Here is a 9,328-nt window from a genome sequence, read left to right as displayed (position 1 = left end):
GAATCCCCAGACTGCTGATGAAGCGAGACCCAGGATGACTGCTGTATACCAGGTCTAGAAGGTAATCAGACTACTCTCAAAGAGAGCAGAAGTTCCTCAAAGAGCCTCCTTAAAGAAGGTGAAATTGATAGTGCATCTGGTAAGAATGACCATATTGAAAGTGATTTAGACAATTGACAAAGGATTTGGGGTTACTAAATTAGTGATAGCTACTTAGAAAACTGTTGTTTTTGGTTGCCCTTGAGTCGGTTCCAACTCGTAGCGACCCTGTAGGACAGAGTAGAACTGTCCCATAGGGTTTCTAAGGAGCGGCTGGTGGATTTGAACTGCCGGCCTTATGGGTTAGCAGCTGAGCTCTTAACCACTGCACCACTAGGGCTCCACTTAGAAAATAAGATTAAAAAAAAAAAAAGACACATTTGTACTGCTTCAACAGCATATAATACTAAAACTGGAATGACAAACAGCGATTAGCTTGGCCCCTGTGCAAGGATGGCATACAAATTCATTCCGTACTTTTGATAGATGAATAGGTGGAGCACGGGGCATTTTTAAGATAGTGGAATTCTTCTCCCCTGAGCTGGAAAACTGAGTAGAGTGTTTTTTTCATTCTGAACATGTGAGCATAAGCCTTTCTCCGTGATACCATGTATTACTTAGATCCTTTCAGATAGTAAGAAATAGACACATACACAGGATAGGGGGATTGTTCTAAAATATAGGGGAAGAAAGAGAAACAGGAAATGGTTTTAGCATCCACACAACCAGTATAATGAAGAAATAGCATCTAAGTATTGCATATAATGGAAACCCCGGTGGCGTAGTGGCTGCTAACCAAAAAGTCAGCAGTTTGAATCCACCAGGCGCTCCTTGGAAACTCTGTGGGGCAGTTCTACTCTGTCCTATAGGGTCGCTATGAGTCGGAATCGACTCAACGGCAAAGGGTTTTTATATAGGGTGGCTATGAGTCAGAATCCACTCCATGGCAGTGGGTTTGGTTTTTGGTTTTATCACAGTGCAAATTAGGCTACTCCTGTTGGAAAAAGCTCTTGTACCAGGCTACCTCATAAGTTGCTGACCAGTGCATAGATGGCTGCCTTTGGTTCAGGTGCTCATCTGGGATCTAATCACCTGCGACCAGGAGATGGAGCCATGAAGCCTAAGGCACAGTAACCAGTTCATTAGGAAGTACCTTGATAGGGGCTGTATAGCTGAGTGTTTTCCAAACTTCCTTACATAGAAACACCACTTCTTTGAAATGTCCATGTGTGTTTTGTGAAAAAGGGTCCTGTGATAAAGTTCATTCGACAAATATTTATGAGTGGTAACTAAATGCTAGGCACAGTTTTATGCCCTCAGATGCTTGGGGAATGCTGAGTTAAACAAAGTTAAATGGACTTGTCTACTGCAAACCCTTGTCATGGATTGAGTTATGTCCGCCCATGAGTCCCAGTATACTGTGGTTGTCCTCCGTTTTGTGATTGTAATTTTATGTTAAAGAGGATTAGGGTGGGATTCTAACACCCTTACCCAGGTCACATCCCTGATCCAATGTAAAGGGAGTTTCCCTGGGGTGTGGCCTGTACTACCTTTTATCTTTCAAGAGAGAAAAGGAGAAGGAAGGTAGCAGAGACTTAGGGACAAAATACTACCAAGAAAGCAGTGTGGGGAACAGAGCACATCCTTTGGACCTGAGGTTCCTGTGCTGAGATGCTCCCATACCAAGGGAAGACTGTTGACAAGGACCTTCCTTCAAAGCCAACAGAGAAAGCCTTCCCCTGGAGCTGGCACCTGAATTCAGACTTCTAGCCTACCAGACTGTGAAAAAATAAACTTCTTTTTTTAAAGCCATCCACTTATGATATTTCTGTTATAGTAGCACTAGATGACTAAGACAATACTTACTGCTTTCAGTATGCCAACAAGCCCAAGAGAAGGGCTATAGCTTGCACTGTCTCACAAATTTACTCAACCAGGATGCCTTTTTTGAAAAGCATTCCTCAAGCCTCAGATTACACAAAGCACACCTGTTGAGAAACTATTACAGTATACAGTTGAGAACCCAGGAAATTACACTGTCAAGGGTCACATTTATTGTAGTAGTTCGTCTCCACAGATCCTCCATTCCCCTTCCACAAACCGTGCCTCCTGGTGTTCACCCCTTTGTGTAGTCTCCTCCCATGCTGATTCCAGGCTGACCCTGTGACTTACTTGAGTCAACAGAATGTGGCAGGAGTGACTGTATGTCAGCTCCAGGGTTAAGCATGACAGCTTCTTAAGTCTGGCTGCCTCGATGGAAAAGTTATGTGGAGAGGCCACAGGAGGCAAGATTCTGATAAACAACAAAGACCTGTTGTCATCAAGTGGATTCCGACTCGTGGCGAACCCATGTGTTACAGAGTAGAGCTGCTCCATAGGGTTTTCTTGGCTCTAATCTTTGTGGAAGCAGATCACCAAGCCTTTCTTCCATTGCAAAGCTGGATTTGAACTGCCAAGCTTTAAGGTTAGTAGATGAGCACAAATCATTTGTGCCACTCAGGGCCCTTTACTACATGGAAAAGACCAAGGAACCCAACCAACAGGGAGAGCCAAAGCCCCGCATATATGACCTTGGATGAGCAGTTCCAGCCAGACCCCATCATTCAAGGCATCCTAGCTCAAGCTGCAGATACATGAGTGAAGATGCCATCTAGTCCCAGTAGCTATCAAGTGAAGCAGAGATGAGCCACCTCTCTATGGTCTGGCCAAATTCCTGACCACAGAACTGTGAGATAGAATAAGACAGCTATTGTTTAAGTCACTACATTCTGAGGCGGTTTGTTAGGCAGCAATAGACAAAGAAAAAAATATATTAACTGTTTGGGAAAAATTATTACATAAATGCAATATATTGTGCCTTAATTATATTTATAAATACATGTGTCTGTTTCATAAACTACTTGTTTCAGAAGAAGTATATTAGACATCACTTATTTATAAATCCTTAAATAATTCATTGTTTACTACAATCATTTGCCTTCATTACTTTTGAAAATAACCACTTTATCAGTAAAAATTAAAAATCAAAGAAAGGAAGTCATAAAATATTTAATCACAGAGAAACCAATTTTTCTGTGCATATTTCTTATAGTAAACAAAATTAATCATATAGTAAGGAACTAAGAAAAAATTGAATAGAGGTTGAGACATCTATTTGTCATAGGGCAAATCTAATTTAAAAGCACATTTGCTTGTTGAGGCTGAAACAAATCTCAGTAGCAATTAGGAAATTATACATTCCTGACATAAAAACCAGTTCCTAATTTCAGTTAGGGAACATGATCGTGCTGTTTACAAGCTTCAGGATACTAATTACATTTACCCTCTCATTGGGTGCTGTCCAGTCGATTTCCAATCCTAGTGACCCCGTGTGATAGTGTAGAACTACCCCATGGGGTTTCCTAGGCTGTAATCTACCACAGCAGATCACCAGGTCTTTCTCCCATGGAGCCTCAGAGTGGGTTCCAACCACCAACCTTTCAGTTATCAGCCCAGCGCTTAACCATTGTGCCACTAAACCAAGCCTGTTGCTGTCGAGTCAATTCCCACTCATAGCAACTCTATAGGTCAGAGTAGAACTGCCCCATAGGGTTTCCAAGGCTGTCAATCTTTACAGAAGCCAACTGCCACATCTTTCTCCCACCAAGCGTCCGGTGGGATCAAACTGCCAACATTTCCGCTAGCAGCCCAGCTCTTAACCACTGTGCCACAGGGCTCCTTCCAGGCCACCTAACAGAAGGTAAAATGTACCAGTTAAACAGAGTTCTCTTTCTTCCCTCCTCTTTTGCCTTTCCCTTCTCCCTAGCCTTTGCCTGCCCCGTAATCCTTTTTTTCCTGATGTCTAGGAGAGTATTAAGTAGGTCACAGTGACCTGAGGTTTTGTGATGCAGGCTTCTGAGAAACCCATGACTTCATTGCAAACAAGTTAGCCAGAGCCCAGATGTTGCGTTACTATGTTGTAATATCGAGAAATCATTTCCATTTTAGGATTTGCTCCTTTCTAGGCTGAGCAATCTGGCAACACAAAACACACAGGGTCCTAAGTCACAGCTCTTTGTTCCTTACAGTAAAGCTGTATTCCTCTTGGTTAACTTCATTGGACACGACTTCCTGATACCCACACAGAAGTTATTCCATATAGGTATTTTATAAAAGGAACATGATTAAAGCACAGTTGTAGAATAAGAATTTAAATATTGAAGGGTAGGTTTTTATTTTGGAATTGCAGGAACATATTTCAAGATAATATAAAATGACACACTAAATAATATTATGTCCAATACACTACAAAGTTAATATTGTTGAAGGAAAAACTAGAGAAGAAGGAAGGCATTGTGGCGCATCAAAGACAAAAGCTTCAGTTCTTCGAATCAACGGGTCATAGTGCTTATCACAGCTGTAGTTTCCAACCAGGACACTCTGTTATGACTCATTCTGTAATTTATGCAGAAACACAACTCAAGAATCAGATTCTTGTATACTCAGGTACAATACCTTTAATGAAATATTTCCTCCAAAGGAAATTTAGATTCAGTGATAGTGTTCTGTTTCCTTCAGGAGGACAGTTGCTCTTCAGTTAGGATTTAATTTATCATTAGAAGGTAGAGGACAGTTAAAACTAGGGAGGACAAGCTAAGAGATGAAACCGTACAATAGGGTATTACTGTTGCTTGACAAACCAAACCGTTACCATCGAGTCGATTCCGACTCATAGCCATAGCAACCCTATAGGACAGAGTAGAACTGCCGCATAGGGTTTCCAAGGAGCGCCTGGTGGATTTGAACTGCTGACCTTTTGGTTAGGATCCGTGGCTCTTAACCACTATGCCACCAGGGTTTCCCGTTGCTTGACAAAAAAAAAAAAAAAGACAAAGGACCCATAAAATCCACAGGCGTTAGAGAAATGCAAGTCTTGCCTGAAATTTATAATAAAAACCAACCAGTTGCCATCTAGTCATGACAACTTATGGTGACCCCATGTGTGTGTCCACAGAGTAGAACTGTGCTCCACAGGGTTTTCAGCGGCTGGTTTTTCAGCAGTAGATCAGCAGGCCTTTCTTCGGAGATGCCTCTGGGTGGACTCAACCCTCTAAACTTTTGGTTAGCAGCTGAGCACATTAACCACTCACACCACTCAGAAACTTCAAAATTTATAATACTTTCATGAAATATGTGCTTACACCCCAGCATTTGACCCAGAATAGTCAGATGCAGGAAAGAGATCAAAATGTTAAATCTGAAGAGAGCGGAGGCACACATGTTGAAAAGAAACAAAATAAATGCAGCTAACCCTGTGCTGACCTCTAAACACCGGGCAGCAAGAAACAGCAAAATTCTCTGTTACATTCAATGGTGAACCTGGTTAAAGCGAAAAATACAGACAAATACTTACTTGCCAGCATGTTTTATTTCATTAATTTGGCCTGGGCCATGTACCTACCTGATCTAGAACTAATCACAGTGATTGAGGAGGAGGGGCATATGTGGACTATTCTGATTAGCCAAACTGGGCCAGGGTCTTCTGGAAAGGAGATGATTCATCTGAGGGAGGTTGGGATTCTTTTACTACCATAAAGAGGGATGAATAATTGGCAAGTAACGTCTTCATATTAAGCTGCTTAATACCTTCCTACAAAGGTATACTCTAGGTGGGTGTGGTGGTGAGGTAAGGGGAAGGATCCAGTTATTTGTGCTTAACTGTGCTTGATGTTGTTGTTAGCTACCATTGAGTCGGCCCACAACTCATGGAGACCCCATGCACAACTGAAGGAAATGGTGCCCAGTCCTGCACCATCACCTTGATCAGCCGCAGATTGGACCACTGTGATCTCTGGGGTATTCACTGGCTGGTTTTTGGAGGCAGATCACCAGGTCTTCCTTCCTAGTCTGTCAACTCTGTTGAAATCTGTTTAGCATCATAGTAACACTCAAGCCTCCACTAACAAACTGAATGCATGAGGTGCATTTGTTAGGAATCAAACCTAGGTCTCCTGCATGGAAGGGCAGAATTCTACCGCTGAACCACCACTGTGCCATCATGCTTGATAGTTATTTGAATTCTAGATAAGTAAGAGCTTCATCCACTGAAAATTAAAAAATAGATTAAAGAAATGTTTAGGGACTGTGCAAATGGCAACTAGGTCTCAGAGGAAATGTACTAGCAGAGTAGCTGGTCAAAGAACAAGGCTATTGATGTTTTAAGGCTGATTCCCTTTATGCACTTTTTTTTTGGCACCCTTTCCCTGTCTGGGAATTTGCCTACCTTGTGCTTCACCTGCACCTGGTAGAAGACAGAAAACTCACTCTCCCAGACTCACTTGCAGCTACAGTGCAGGCACGTGGCCAAGGTCCTCCCAATCACGCATACATCTGTGTGAGACATTATTATATCAGTCTGGGTTCTCCAGAGAAATAGAACATGAGATTTATTTTAAGGAATTAGCAAGTCTGGCAAGATTGAAATTTTAAGAGCAGGCTGGGAGAATATAAACTCAGGCAGGATTTCTATGTTACAGCTTTAGGCAGAATTCCTTCTTCTTTGAGAAACATCAGTTTTTGCTCTTAGGGCCTTCAACTGATTACATGAGTCTTATTCACGTTACTGAGAGTAATCTCTTTTGTTGTTGTTTGCCATTGGTCCTCACTCCGTGCAATCCTATGTGTGCGAAGTAGAACTGCTCCACAGGGTTTTCAAGGCTGTGGCCTTTCAGAAGCAGATCACCAGGCCTGTCTCTCTAGGCGCCTTGGGTGGATTTTAACCTCCAACCTTTTGGCTAATAGTCGAGTGCTTAATAGTTCAAATCAATTGATCGTAGATGTTAAGTGTATCTATAAAATACCTTCACAGCAGCACCTAGACTAGTGTTTGATTAGTCCCTGGGTGGTTAACATGCTTGGCTGCTAACTGAAAGGTTGAAAGTTCGAGTCCACCCAGAGATGCCTCAGAAGAAAAATCAGCTCCTGAAAACCCTATGGAGCACAGTTCTACTCTGGTACACATGGTGTTGCCATGAGTCAGAATCAACTTAACTGTTCTTTTTTTTTTTTTTTTTTAAATAGCCTTGCCACATTGACACATAAAACTAGTCATTACAGATGCCAAATCAGAAAGGAGATACATGTCAAGGCAGGGGCTACAGGAAATCCATTATTTCCAGTACATGTAGCAATTGAGATGTGATCTTTCAAGGTCAGAATGGTGGAAGTTCTGGAGTCTCACGTCCAGAGTGAGCGGTGTGTCCTGTAGTGACTGATTTCACTGGAGTCTTTCCTGGTACAATTTTCCAATGTGGTTTGGGCATTGTTTTTAACTGTATAGCCTCCAAATCTGACTCACTAATCCTCCAAAGATTCTCTGAGCTAGTAACATTCTTTAATAAATATTTTTTTCTGCTTAAACTAGCAAGAGTAGCTTTTTCTATTTGTAACTAAAACTCTGACCAATACAGTTGCCATAGTTGTGTTAGTGGCACAAAGAAGACCAAGAGTTGAAGAGAAGAAATTTACCATCACTACTGAAGAAAATGAAACCCTGGTGGCGTAGTGGTTAAGTGCTACATCTGCTAACCAAAAGGTCAGCAGTTCAGATCTACCAGGCACTCCTTGCAAACTCTATAGGGCCGTTCTACTCTGTCCTATAGGGTCGCTATGAATCAGAGTCAACTCGACAGCAGTGGGTTTTTTTTTTTTTTTTTGGTTTAAATAAAGTTAATATAAACACTCAATGACAAATGAAAGCAGAATAGTTTCATATTTTTATATGAAAGACAAATCTATGTACTGAAATTTACCAAGAGCATAGCACGGATGTAAAAAGAAAAGCTCCGCAATTGTTAGATGAGTTTATCAAACATCAGAGCTAGATAACAAAAATAATAAATCGTGGTCAAAATTATTTGGATAATTGACTAAACTTCCTACCTGCTATTATATGGTGACCCTAGCCTAAATTCTCCCCCATGTGTCTGTCAGTTTGTCGTACTGTGGGGGCTTGCGTGCTGCTGTGATGCTGGAAGCTATGCCACCAGTATTCAGATACCAGCAGGGTCACTCATGGAGGACAGGTTTCAGCTGAGCTTCCAGACTAAGACAGACTAGGAAGAAGGACCCGGCAATCTACTTCTGAAAAGAATCGGCCAGTGAAAACCTTATGAATAGCAGCAGAACATTGTCTGATATAGAGCTGGAAGATGAGCCCCCCAGGTTGGAAGGCACTCAAAAGATGACTGGGGAAGAGCTGCCTCCTCAAAGTAGAGTCGACCTTAATGACGTGGATGGAGTAAAGCTTTCAGAACCTTCATTTGCTGATGTGGCATGACTCAAAATGAGAAGAAACAGCTGCAAACATCCATTAATAATCGGAACATGGAATGTACGAAGTATGCATCTAGGAAAATTGGAAATCGTCAAAAGTGAAATGGAACACATAAACATCACTATCTGAGACATTAGCGAGCTGAAATGGACTGGTATTGGCCATTTTGAATTGGACAATCATGTAGTCTACTACGGTGGGAATGAGAACTTGAAGAGGAATGGTGTTGCATTCATTGTCAAAAAGAACGTTTCAAGATCTATCCTGAAGTACAACGCGGTCAGTGATAGGATAATATCCATACGCCTACAAGGAACACCAGTTAATACGACTATTATTCAAATTTACCTACCAACCACTAGGGCCAAAGATGAAGAAATAGAAGATTTTTATCAGCTGCTGCAGTCTGAAATTGAGCAAACATGCAATCAAGATGCATTGATAATTACTGGTGATTGGAATGCAAAATTGGAAACAAAGAAGAAGGATCAGTAGTTGGAAAATATGGCCTTGGTGATAGAAACAATGCCAGAGATCAAATGATAGAAGTTTACAAGACCAACGACTTCTTCATTGCAAATACCTTCTTTCACCAACATAAATGGTGACTATACACATGGACCTCACCAGATGGAACACACAAAAATCAAATTGACTATATCTGTGGAAAAAGATGATGGAAAAGCTCAATATCATCAGTCAGAACAAGGCCAGGGGCCAACTGTGGAACAGACCATCAATTGCTCATATGCAAGTTCAAGCTGAAACTGAAGAAAATCAGAGCAAGTCCACAAGAGCTAAAATATGACCTTGAGTATATCCCACCTGAATTTCGAGACCATCTGAAGAATAGATTTGATGCATTGAACACTAGTGACCGAAGACCAGACAAGTTGTGGAATGATATCAAGGACATCATCCATGAAGAAAGCAAGAGGTCACTGAAAAGACAGGAAAGAAAGAAAAGACCAAGAT

The sequence above is a fragment of the Elephas maximus genome, chromosome 5, assembly GCF_024166365.1.
Source record: "Elephas maximus indicus isolate mEleMax1 chromosome 5, mEleMax1 primary haplotype, whole genome shotgun sequence".
NCBI classification, from domain to species: domain Eukaryota; kingdom Metazoa; phylum Chordata; class Mammalia; order Proboscidea; family Elephantidae; genus Elephas; species Elephas maximus.
The sequence above is the reverse complement of the archived record's forward strand: the minus strand, read 5'-3'. Positions refer to the sequence as shown.